This window comes from Typopeltis vanoorti, chromosome 19 (assembly GCF_054136105.1).
Source record: "Typopeltis vanoorti isolate ZY-2024b chromosome 19, IOZ_Tvanoo_1.0, whole genome shotgun sequence".
Lineage (NCBI taxonomy): Eukaryota > Metazoa > Arthropoda > Arachnida > Uropygi > Thelyphonidae > Typopeltis > Typopeltis vanoorti.
Genome location: NC_143567.1, coordinates 68,546,680 through 68,559,795, shown reverse-complemented (window position 1 = coordinate 68,559,795; position 13,116 = coordinate 68,546,680). Strand labels below are relative to the sequence as shown.

General features: G+C 39.0%; 1 long non-coding RNA gene across 1 annotated transcript in view; it reads right to left on the bottom strand.

Moving 5' to 3' along the window:
- LOC150096225 (uncharacterized) overlaps positions 1-13,116 on the bottom strand; it is a 153,000-nt gene that overhangs the window by 105,955 nt on the left and 33,929 nt on the right. The gene's annotated exons all lie outside the window — the stretch shown is intronic.

Here is a 13,116-nt window from a genome sequence, read left to right as displayed (position 1 = left end):
AAAGTTGGGATGAATGATGAGGAGTAGAGCAGATGTGGCATTACAAGAAGACTTGAATAGACAGAGTGAATGGGTATGTGAGTGGGAATACCAGTTGAATGTTGTGAAATGTAAGGGTTTAAAATTTGGAAAACAAAGATGGGATGTAGAATTTATGCTTGGTGGGGATATATTGTTGGAGGAAATAAGAGACCTTGGGGGTGATGGTGGATAAAGATCTGAAATTTAGAGGGCAACGTAGTGAATTCTGGGAATGATGCAAAAGACACTGACTTGTAGAAGTGAGGGGATTCTGGTTCCGCTGTATATGGCTCTGATTAGGCCATATATGAACTATTGTGCAAGATTTGGTCACCTGGTTTTCCAAAGAATGAAGAGATGTTGGAATGGGTCAAAAACCAATTGATCAATATAGTTTCTGATCTTTGGAATGGTGAATGTGAAGAAAGGTGTTGAGAGGATGCAATTTGCAGAATCTAGTGGATAGGAGGAAGAGGGGTGATATTATTATTATTATGTGACACCTCCAAGGAGTCCAATGACTCATCGAGGAAGGATGCATACTTCACAGCTCTCTGTCCCCCACCACTCAATCCACCAGTTACTGCAACTACCATCATCATCTGCCCAGCACCACCACTAGTATTTTCTATAAATTAAAGATGCCAAGAAATTATTCTTGGTTTAATCCTTTATCTAAGTGTAAGCAAACAATATTTCACCTGAAGTATTTTCAGGACTGAGTAACTCGTACATAGAAGCTAATGACTTCATGTCACTTGCCTTAGTATCCCATAATGCAAAGCACATATCCTTACGGGCATGTATAATGCCATGCATTATGGGAATGCTATCTATCCAGACCGGTTTCAACTTTTATTGAGGTATCATCAGCGGGAGCCAGACCCAGAGGTGCTACCAAGGTTGAAGTAATGCAGAAGTCATATTTTCATGTATGAGTAGCCTAAAGGTGTCACACCTTGTTATAAAAATACTCTGGATTAGAGATAGCTGGTGGAAGTTTTTCCACTTGGTTATAATATAAATTAAAGATGCCAAGAAATTATATTCTCGGTTTAATCCTTTATCAAAGCTGTATAACTGAGAGGAGACCTCCACATAGCCTTTAAAGGAATGCGGAGAACCGACCAGGGCTTCTGACCTAATGTCCAATCCTCACCTGTACCCTGATGGGTATCTACTGGATACTGAACGAACGAGGATGGGCTGGCAATTTGAGATTTAGCCGACCAAATTGTATTCCTATTGGTTAAACCAAAATACAAAATAATGGCACAACATGACAAAATTTCATGCCGGCTGGGGTGTCGTCCGGTTAAACAAGGCCCACGTTGTTTTCGCCAGGGAACCAGGTAGAACAGCGAAAAGTCAGCAACTGGAACAAATCTGAAAACACACCCCCAACTCAACATCGCCAGAGTTAAAGATCGGTACTATCAACATAAGAAGTCTGAATGGCAAAGAAATGGAGCTAGCTGAAGAATTAGATAAGTACCAGATCGACATAATAGGGGTGACTGAAACAAAAAAGGCAAAAAGTGGCAAGATCTTTCTAAGCAATACATACAAAATGTTATATTCAGGCAATGACAATCAAGGAAAAGAAGGAGTAGCCATAGTATTCAACACAAAATACGAGGCTAATCTTCTTGAATGGCAGGCAGTGTCAAGTAGAGTGATTTGGGAAATATCAGAATGGAGAACTGGACAATGAGACTTATTTGTGCCTATGGGGTCCCACAGAAGGTTCTACTAAGGTAGAAATGGAGGAATTTTTTGAGGCTCTAGAGAAAGCTACTGACACAATGAAAAAGGAAAAGTTAGTCCTTGTTGGTGATCTAAATAGAAGAATAGGAAGTGATTGTCAGACATACAAAAATATTTTGGGAAAATTTGGAGAAAAGAGAAAAGCTAATAATAATGGCAAATATCTGTTGGATTTCTGCTCAGGACATGGACTGGTTATTACTAACACCATGTTCCAACATAAAAATGTGCACAAATTCACATGGAGAGAAGAGGCAAGGAATAAGAAAACTCTCATTGACTATGTTATTGTTGATAGTGATGTTTTCTCCCTGGTGCAGGACACCAGAGTGTACAGAGGATTTAAAATTGGAAGTGATCACTATTTAGTCTTGAGCAGGATAAAATTGAATTTCATATTGAAAAGAATGACATGTAAGAAAGTTTTAAAGCGAATAAAAGTTGAACAGCTCTCAGATGTGAACTGTAGACTAAAATACGCAAAGATTATTGAAGAAAAAACGAAAGAGTTTGAGAACAGGAACCAAACCTTGGAAATTCAGTGACAAACCTTGAAGAAAACCCTGATTGATTCAGCCAGAGAGGTATGTGGTGAGGTTGTCTGCAAGGATAGAAAAATCAGGACTCCATGGTGGACACAGAAAGTTAAAGAGGCAGTGAAGGAAATGAAGAAAGCATATCAAAAGTTCCTGGCAAATAAGTCAGCTTCTGCTCGTAGAGAATACAGAGACAAATGTAGGAAAGCTAAACAGTGTGTAAAACTAGCTAAACAAAAGTCATGGGAGGACTTTGGCAAGAACATAGAAAATAAATATCAAGAAGGTGGCAAAATATTCTGGAGGTTGTTGAAGAAGCTTAGGAATGGAGGAAAGAGTGCTGTAAAATGAGTTAGAGATGATAAAGGTGACATGAAAATGCAAGAAAAAAAGATATCCTTGAAGTATGGAGTAATTACTTCGAAAAATTGCTAAATGAAACAAGCAGTGATAGCACAGTGGTAAAAAACACTCAACAGGCATACCGTCAGGAATACATATCCATACTTGAAGTAGAAAAAGCAATCAAAGGCTTGAAATGTGGAAAGGCAGCAGGAGTAGATGATATTCGACCAGAAATGCTGAAGCATGGTGGTGTAAAAGTCTTACAGTGGCTGCACTGCATAGTTGAGAAAGCCTGGACAGAGGGACGAATTCCTGATGATTGGAGTAGAGCTCTAATAGTGCCCATATATAAAAAGGGAAATAAAACAATGTGAGAATTACAGAGGTATTTCCCTACTGAGTGTTCCTGGCAAGATCTATGCAAGCATACTTGAGAAACGGTTGAGAAGAATTGTGGAAGAAAAGCTTGGTGAAGAACAAGCTGGATTCAGGCCAGATAGAGGCTGTCGGGATCAGATCTTCACTTTACGACAAATAGTGGAGAAATCATGGGAATATAACAAAGATCTGTATTTAAGTTTTGTCGATTTGGAAAAGGCATATGACAAGGTGCAAAGAGAGAAGCTATTCAATAAGCTACAGTTATATGGTGTCAATGGGGCATTATATCAAGCAATACTTAGTCTGTATTTGAGTTGTAAGTCGGCAGTTAGAAATGAATGAAGTACCGGAAGATGGTTTAATGTTAAATCTGGTGTGAGACAAGGATGTACATTTTCCCCTCTGTTATTCATTATCTATATGGATCACATTATGAAGGAAAGTGGTATTAAACATGATATCAAAATTGGAGATGTTAATGTCAGCTCTTTACTTTATGCGGACGATGTTATACTTCTGAATAAATCTGCTACAATTTTCCAAGATTCCCTGACTAAATTGAATAACTGTTGTAATAGATATGGTATGAAGGTCAGCATTAAAAAGACAAAGGCAATGAAAATAGGTAGAATTGTTGAAAATGTCAACTGTGTTGTGAACGGGGAACCTGTGGAATAAGTAAAACATTTCAGCTACTTAGGCACGATTTTTAGTGAAGATGGTAAATGAAATATGGAAATAGACAACAGAATCAACAAAGCTGGTATGGTAGGAAGCCAATTGAATAAATTCATGTGGAATAAGAGAGAAATTAGTCAGAACACTAAATTAGCTGTATACAAGACAGTGTTCAAACCAGTTTTAACTTATGGATCTGAGATCTGGGTCAGAAGTAAAATACTTGACCAAAGACTAAAGACCACAGATATGAGAGTCCTGAGAAAGATTAGAGGCGTGAACAGATGGCATCAATGGCAATATCATATTAAAAACGAGGATAATAGGAAAGAACTTGACATTGTCGGCATCCAGGAGTTCGTTAGCAGAGCTAATCTCGGGTGGTATGGTCACTTAAACAGAATGGGCGAGGAAAGATTAGCAAAACAAGTGTTCTCTGCCACGTTGGCAGGAAAACGACCCAGAGGAAGACCAAGATATGGGTGGATTGATACGGTACAAAGTGCCTTAGATGATAGAAATATAAGATCTGATAATGATAATATTGGAGTCTTGAAAAGTAATAGACTTATTTGGAGGAAAATTGTAGATAGGAAGTTAGTAATGATGTAAATTTTTCATGTAGTACTATCATACCTTTGAGGGTACATGTCAGGAATTTGATGATGATGATTTCTGAAGTAATTACTTTGAAAGACTGCCAAATGAAACAAAAGAAATGATATAACAGTGATAAAAAAATATTCAAGAGGAGGAAGTTTTTTCACTTGATTATAGAGAATATTATACTTTACAAGAAATTATATTATTCTTTTAATCCTTACCCAAATGTAAGCGAAAACAAGTTTGCATGTGAAGTATCTTCATGACTGATCTATTTGTATATAGAAGCTGTTGCTTTTATATATAATATATAATATATAGAAATGATATAGTATAATATATAATATATGATATATAGTAATGATGTAAATTTTTCATGTAGTACTATCATATCCTGTACATGGCAGGAATTTGATGATGATGATGATCCTTTATTCAAGTGTAAGAAAACAATTTTGCACCTGAAGTATTTTCAGGACTGAGTAACTCATATATAGAAGTTAATGACTTCATGTCACTTGCCTTAGTATCTAAGTGATGTTACCTAATTACCTAAGTAGCATTCATAAAGAAGCTCACCTGTGGCACCGAAAGCTTCAGCATGAAGCTTGAGCTCTGCCGTGGATTTTACCCAGTTGATGCATTACATTGTTTCATGTATGCACCAAAAAATGTGAAAGATTTGTAGACTGTTAGAGTGAACGAAAAGAAGTAGAGGATTAACGTATGTGAAAAATGTATTCATAGAATAGTGTGTTCCAAAATGGGAGTTAGAGTTGCTAGTAGGTCATGATAACAAAGGGACTACAATGGAAGAGCTTAGGCAAAAGTTGATGACAATGAAAAGTGAAATGAAGCATCTGAAAGATGAGATTAAACATTTAAAGAAGAGGTTGGCTGATGTGAATGAAAAGGAGGAAGTTAATATTATGAAGAAAGAATCAAAGGATTGTATGGCAGGAAGAAATTGGATACAAGATTGAAGATATGGACAAGGTGATGGAATGCATATAGGTTAGGATGAGACAGGTATGGAAAGCAATCAGTTCAGTTCAGGGAAATGGGAGTGGTCAGACCTGAGAAAGAGAGAGGTGTGGTATAGCAGTTAGAGTAGAGAATGCTGGTGTTTGTAGAATGGTCTCAAAGACAGAGGGATTGTTATGTTTTTATACATATATAAGGAGTATTCAAAATAAGAGAGATGAGTTTGTTGCAGTGATCGAGTCAATATGCCAAAGATAATCAGCATAAGTGAAATGTAGTTGTCTGGGGATGACATGATGTCGGGAACAGATATGGAAGGATATATAGAAATACAGAATGGAAAGAGGAGATAGTGTATGGGAACAAGGAGAAAGTTTGTTGAATTTCTGATGGATAAAACTGTATGAGGGACAGCATGGTTTTGTGAAGGGTAGATCATGCCTCAGTAACTTGCTGACGTTTTATAACATAGTGACGGCTGAACTGGATAAGGATAATAGGTTTACAGTGATTCTACTGGACTTTGCTAAGACCTTTGACAGGATATCACATGGAATTTTAATCAGTAAACTGCAGCATATGGGGATGGATATAGGGTTGGTGAGATGGATAGGAGGGTGGTTGATGGAGAGATATCAGAGAGTGGTTTATTCAGGAGTAGAGTCCAAAAGACGGCCTGTGACTAGTGGTGTGCCGCAGGGTTCTGTTCTTGGACCACTATTGTTCAATTTTTTCATTAACGATATAGGAAAGGATCTGAGAAGAACTGTTCATTTTTTTGCTGATGATGCAAAGTTGGGTAGAGCAATAGTGAATGCACATGATGTCAAAATTTTGCAGGATGATTTGGATAGATTGGAGAACTGGGCTAGGGAAAATAGATGTCAATTTAATGTGGCAAAGTGTAAGGTTATGCATTTTGGGGTGAAAAGATTAGCAGCGGTATACCACATTGGCGGAACTGTACTCCAGGAGATTGACAAGGCCAGGGATTTGGGAGTGTTGGTGGATAGGGAGTCGAAGTTCAGGGGGCATATTCAGTGGCGTATTTAGGTATAGGCCATACAGGTCCGGACCTAGAACGGCAAATTTTGAGGGATGGCAGAAATTTTCGGGCTCTAATTTTTGTAATTATAGCATTGTTAGATCCTGAATGAAGGAATCTTGCAAAGAAATCATTCATTCAGGATTTAACATGCTAAATATTACTAATTAAGGAGATACCTGCACATCAGCTAATAATTATGAAAAATTTCTTTATGTTATGTAATAATGTGTAGTCCATATGTGCCATATATTGAAATTTATTCCTGTATAACTGAAATGAGAAGCAGAGAATTTTGTGTCAGAATAGTAAGAATTATTGTGGGGGGGGGGGGGGGTGGGGGGGGGGGGGGGTGGGGGGGGGGGGGGGTGGGGGGGGGGGGGGGTGGGGGGGGGGGGGGGTGGGGGGGGGGGGGGGTGGGGGGGGGGGGGGGTGGGGGGGGGGGGGGGTGGGGGGGGGGGGGGGTGGGGGGGGGGGGGGGTGGGGGGGGGGGGGGGTGGGGGGGGGGGGGGGTGGGGGGGGGGGGGGGTGGGGGGGGGGGGGGGTGGGGGGGGGGGGGGGTGGGGGGGGGGGGGGGTGGGGGGGGGGGGGGGTGGGGGGGGGGGGGGGTGGGGGGGGGGGGGGGTGGGGGGGGGGGGGGGTGGGGGGGGGGGGGGGTGGGGGGGGGGGGGGGTGGGGGGGGGGGGGGGTGGGGGGGGGGGGGGGTGGGGGGGGGGGGGGGTGGGGGGGGGGGGGGGTGGGGGGGGGGGGGGGTGGGGGGGGGGGGGGGTGGGGGGGGGGGGGGGTGGGGGGGGGGGGGGGTGGGGGGGGGGGGGGGTGGCTTTGGGTTACGACAGATGATGGAAAAATATCGAGAGAAACAAAGGGAGCTACATCTGGTATTTATTGATCTGGAGAAAGCATACGATAGAGTGTCAAGGCAAGAAGTCTGGAGGTGTCTGAGGGAGAAGAAGGTGCCGGAGAAACATGTCAGGTTGGTGCGGGAAATGTACAGAAATGTGAAGAAAAGTGTTCGGACCTGTTTGGGACAGACAGAAAGTTTTCAAGTAACAGTTGGCTTGCATCAAGTGTCAGCATTAAGTCCATTTCTGTTTAATATTGTGATGGAGGTGGTAACAGAGGAGGTGAGAGAAGATGCACCTTGGACAATGTTGTATGCAGATGACATCTTGCTGTGTGTAGATTCAAGAGAAGAAGCAGAAACTAAACTGGAAAGATGGAGAAAAGTACTGGAAGAGAGAGGTATGAGACTGAGCAGAAGTAAGACAGAGTATATGTGTTGCGCAGTGGCCAGGAGACAGATCTGGAGCTGGAAGGAAATGTCATCAGGAAGGTGAGAGACTTTAGATACTTAGGTTCAACAGTGGAAGAAGATGGAGGAGCTGAGAAGGAAGTGGGATGCAGGATACAAGCAGGTTGGAGGAACTGGAGGGAGATGGCTGGAGTGTTATGCGATAAGAGAGTGCCTATCAATCTGAAAGGCAAAATTTATAGGACAGTAGTGAGGCCAGCTATGACATATGCTATAGAAACTGTGGCCCTGAGGAAAAATAACATCAGCAGGATGGAAGTAGTAGAGATGAGAATGCTTAGGTGGATGTGCGGTGTGACCAGAAAGGATCATCTGAGTAATGACTATGTCAGGGGAACAGTGAAAGTTACGAACTTAGGAGCGAAAATACAGGAGGCAAGGTTGAGATGGTTTAGTCATGTGATGAGGAGGGAGGACGAATATGTGGGAAGAAGGGTCATGCAGATGGATGTGCAAGGAAGGCGGAAGCGTGGGCGGCCAAAGAAGAGATGGAGGGAGCTGGTAGAAGAGGACTTGAAGATGAAGAACTTGGATGTGGTGACAGCCCAAGACAGGAAGGTGTGGAGGAGACTCATAACAAACAGTGACCCCACTTAAGTGGGAGAAGCTGTAGAAGAAGAAGACCATGTTTTAGTGTGATGTAGACAGCTAGTGGTTTTCCAGTCAATTCTGTGTAAGGTATTCAAGGGCATGATTAGAAAGGCCAGCTTCACCATAATTATTATATTTAATGTGTCGTTTATGTTCCTTTTTATCTAATAGGAATTGTGCATCCTGTTTCTCCTATATATGGTATGTTGCAAGTACAATAAATCCGGTATACTCCAGGGTGGGCTAGTGGAGGGAGTGGGTCTTTGGATGAGTTGAGTAAGCTTTTTAATTTTGCAGGAAGTTTAAAGGTGGCTTTGAGGTTATACTTTTGTAGTACTCTGTTTATTTTGTCTGATATTTCTTTAATGTAGGGAATGGTTATAGTTTTACTGTAGTCTGGTTTTTTTTTTTTTTTTTTTTTTTTGTGGTTTTGTAGAGAATTTTGTTAATAGTGTTTTGGCTGTATCCGTTTTTTTGTAAGTTATTACTGATAATTTTAAATTCGTCTTTCAGTGCCTGTTCACTGGAACAGATCGTCTGAGCTCTGTTTTTTAGCGTGTTGATGACACCTAGTTTTTGTGTTGGGTGGTGGTAGAAGTTTATGTGTATATATTGTCCCGTATGTGTCGGTTTTCGGTAAACGGTGAAGGAAAGATTGCCCGAGGGAAGATGTGTGACAAGTGTATCTAGAAACGGAAGTATGTTGTGTTTTTCAATCTCTATTGTGAACTGTAAGTGTTTGTGTTATTTGTTGAGGTGGCTAAGGAATGTGTCTAATGTCTGGCGGCCATGGGACCAGATCGCAAAAACATCGTCAACGTATCTAAGCCAGACTTTGGGTTTTAGAGGGGAGGAACTTAAAGCACGTTGCTCAAAATGTTCCATGTAAAAGTTAGCAATTGGGGAGAGATAATGGCGAGCCCATGGATGTGCCTTTTTTTTGTAAGTAGAAGGCGTTTTTCCATACAAAATAACCCGACCGTAATACATGCGCAAAGAGCGCCGTGATATCTGGAGGGAATTTGTTCTGTAGGAGAAGGATTGTGTCATTGATTGGGACATTCATAAAGAGGGCAGAGATGTCAAAACTGACTAATAAATCATCAAAATAGGAAACCAATTGTTTCTGAAAGAAAACCATCTAAAAGACTGTTTATTCCTGTCATTGTAAAATAGAATTTAGCTTGATGTAATTTATAATTTTTTTTTTTTTTCACCAGAGGTCACGCCAGTAGAATAACATGTGATCAAATCATTGTTTCTCTAGCTTACAGTTAATGATGTAACTCAGCTTGTCCTGTATATTTATGTATGCTCCAGATGATCTTGATATGAAGATCAAAACGTAGGAATAATAAAAAAAGTTTTTTAACATGGTTGTAAATTCCATAAAATTTTTAAAATGAATGCTGATCACCGTGTAACCCTAAAAGAAAAGCGTTAAAGTAACACCTTGAGCAAAAGAGAAAGCTTAATTTTTTGGATGCAGAGGAGGCAAAAGTTGTGATATATATGTAACAAGAGAGAATACAAGTTAGAGTTATTCCAAGAAGGTGAATCTCATCTTGTTTTATTATCAAGGGCAAGATTGGAAGAACAGGGTTCTTTTTTGTGAGAAATAATGCAGAGCTGTGTTTTGCTGGCACTGAAATTGATAATGTTATCCAAAATGCATTGAAGATCAGAATTTAAGGTAGAAGAGATCAGATATCTGGAGGCTGTGGCAATTTGTGCTTTGCAGAGTTCGCCAAATGAAAAGAAGGAGTATAATGTGCTGTCATCAGTAAAACTGTTGGCAGTTAGCTGGAGTAGATTGTTTATGTACAGAAGGAAGAGAGTGGGCAAGAGAATATAGTGCAATTATTAAATGAGCACTTTATCAGTGTATATCATAATAGTGTAAATAATGACGTGCAATATGTAGGAGGGAGGCAAGCATTAGAAGAATTGGAAGTGAAAGAATCAGAGGTATATCAGCTGTTGACTGGGTTAAATATTAATAAGATTATGGGAATGGATAACATATCACCACATATTTTTAAGGGATGTGCACAGAGTTAGCTATGTCCTTGACCTGGTTATATAATGAAAGTCTTGCAGTGGTTAAGGTTCCTAAGGAGTGGAAAGAAGATAAAATAGTAACACTCCAGAAGCATACTTCTCAGACAGAAGTTTCCAATTACAAACCAGTCTTAGCAATTTGGTAGATGGGTTGATGGACATAGTATCCTTTATGATGGTCAGCATGAATCTGTAAAGTGTAGGTATTGTTTTAGCAATTTACTTGCATTTTATGATAAGGTAACGAGTATGTTAGATAAGGAAGAATCATATACAGTGATCTTCCTGGACTTTGCAAAAGCATTTGATAGATTACCACATGATAAATTGGTGTACAAGCTCAGAGGATGAGAATAAACAGCATACTGGCTAGATGGATTGGTGATTGGCTCTGTGAATGATACCAGCAAGTTGTGTGTGATGAAGCAGTGTCTTAAAAAAGAAGGGTAACCAGTGGTAAGCACCAGGGTTCTGTTATTGGGCCCTTGCCATTGAACTTGTTTGTAAATGATATATCATATGGACTGACTGGGGATCGTCAGCTGTTTGCTGATGACGCAAAGTTGGGAATTATTATAAGTAGCACTGCTGATGTTAATTCCTTCAGGAGGATTTGCATAGACTTTTGACTTGGACAAAGGAGTGGGGTTGTAGTTTTAATATGAATAAGTGCAAGGTGTTGCATTTTGGAGTGCAGAAATATAAGGCTGTGTACTATATTCATGGTGCTGTACTGCTGGAAGTGGATGATATTCAAGATTTGAGAGTGATGGTTGACAGTAGACTGAAATTAAGAAGGCATGTTTCAAGTGTGGTTATGATAAGAAGTCCATTAACATGTAAGGATAAGGAGATGGTTGTGTCACTGTATAAAGCACTTAAACTATTGTGCTCAAATTTGGTCACCTGTTTTTCACTGTGATGTGAAAACATTGATGAGGGCCCAGAGATGAGTGACTGACAAAATATCAGGCATCTGTAATGTTGGCTATGAAGAGAAGTTGAAGGAATGTGGATTGCAGAGTTTGGTGAATAGCATGAAAAGAGGTGATAAAATAATAATAATAATAATAATTAATAATAATAATAATAAGTAATAATAATAGAATAAGTAATATCATATGGGGAAGGGTCAGCTGAACAAATATTTATAGAAAATAAGAAAAAGAAGCTATCCAAAACACCAAACTAGAACTACACAAGATAGTGTTTCATCCAATTTCAACTTGTGAATTTGAGAGTTGGAGAAATAAAACAGTTTATCAAAGACTAGACATCACAGTCATAAGTGTTTTGATTAAAATTAGGGGAGCAAACAGATTTCATCAATCACAATAAAATGAATGCAAAAATAATGATATTAGAAATGAACTTACATCGTTATGCCAAAAATGTGTGAACAGAGCTAACTGACATGGTATGGTACGGTATGGTTACTTATACAGAATGAGAGAGGAAGGTTAATAGAATAAGTATTCAATGCTATGATTGCAACCTGTGAGCATTGTAATAATGGCAGCCATGTTGGCAGTAGAGTTTTGCTTTGAATCTCAGTAACAGATATGCACATTAGTTATTTTTAGAACAGCTGTTTTTGAACAAAGTAACTAGAACACTAGCCAGAAAACAGTAGGCAAGCATGGAAGTAGAGCTGGAATAAAGCTCTAGTTAGTTTCTAATTTAAATTCTGTATCTTGGCAAAATTTTATAAGCTTCATTATCTACACTAAGGAGTAACTGTGAAGTTAATAATTGAAAGACAATATAATGTTTCAAGCCTTTGTATATGAGAAGCAAGTGATATATGTTCCAAGGAGCAAGATGGAATCTGCATTCCTTTGATTGGAAGTGAATCTTGTACTGCTCAATTACACACATTTTTATTGCAAGAGTGATTATTCTTCATGCCAACTTCAGCAAAATGAAAGAAAGAAAGATGTGTTAAGGACACTTGCTTACTGAAAGAAGAAATATGCAAGTATGTTAGTTAAGTGATGCCCTTTAAATTTTATTGTATTCTGAGGAATTTAAGATATAAGACAGAATTAATGAATACAATGATAAAATAAATGCTGCAAGGAAGTTCTTATATGGTCAAGTGAAACTACAGAACTTTCAGCTGAATGCTGTTCAGTTTGTTTTGTATAATATTTGACATCGTCCCTAAGACTGAAATTTAACTGTGAAAGTCAGAGTATCAGAGAATATTACTGAGCTCATATTATGTAATTCCTAGAATGGCCATTTAATTATATGTATATATTAAAAAGATGATATTTATAATAGCAGAGATAAATTCACTATTTTTAATTCTAAAGAATATGAATATCAGATCTCTTTAAAGAGATAAAGTGAATTACTTGATATATAGAATTTCTATCTTGTGTATATATTTATATGTACAATAGATACATTACTATGAATAACATTCATAGTCCAGTTAAATGACAGATGATGGTAAAAAAGTTAAAGCATTTGATAAGATCCTACCATACATTAGCAACGTAGTAACAAAATCTGAAGGAAAAAACAATAATTGACTCTGTCACAGAAATACATGGTAAAGTTCAATGCAAAGATGGAAAATTAAAAACTCACTGTGGATACAGGATACTAAATAAGTTGCCCAAGAAAAGCAGGCATCATATTAAAAGTTTCTAGAATTTTATTATCTTAGAAAGCAGAGAATAATGCAACAAAATTAATTTTAGTCTAAAAGTAACTAAGCAAGTGTTATGGGAAGAACAGGGAAAATAAAAATGTCATTAAAGTGACAAAAAGTTTTAGAGGCT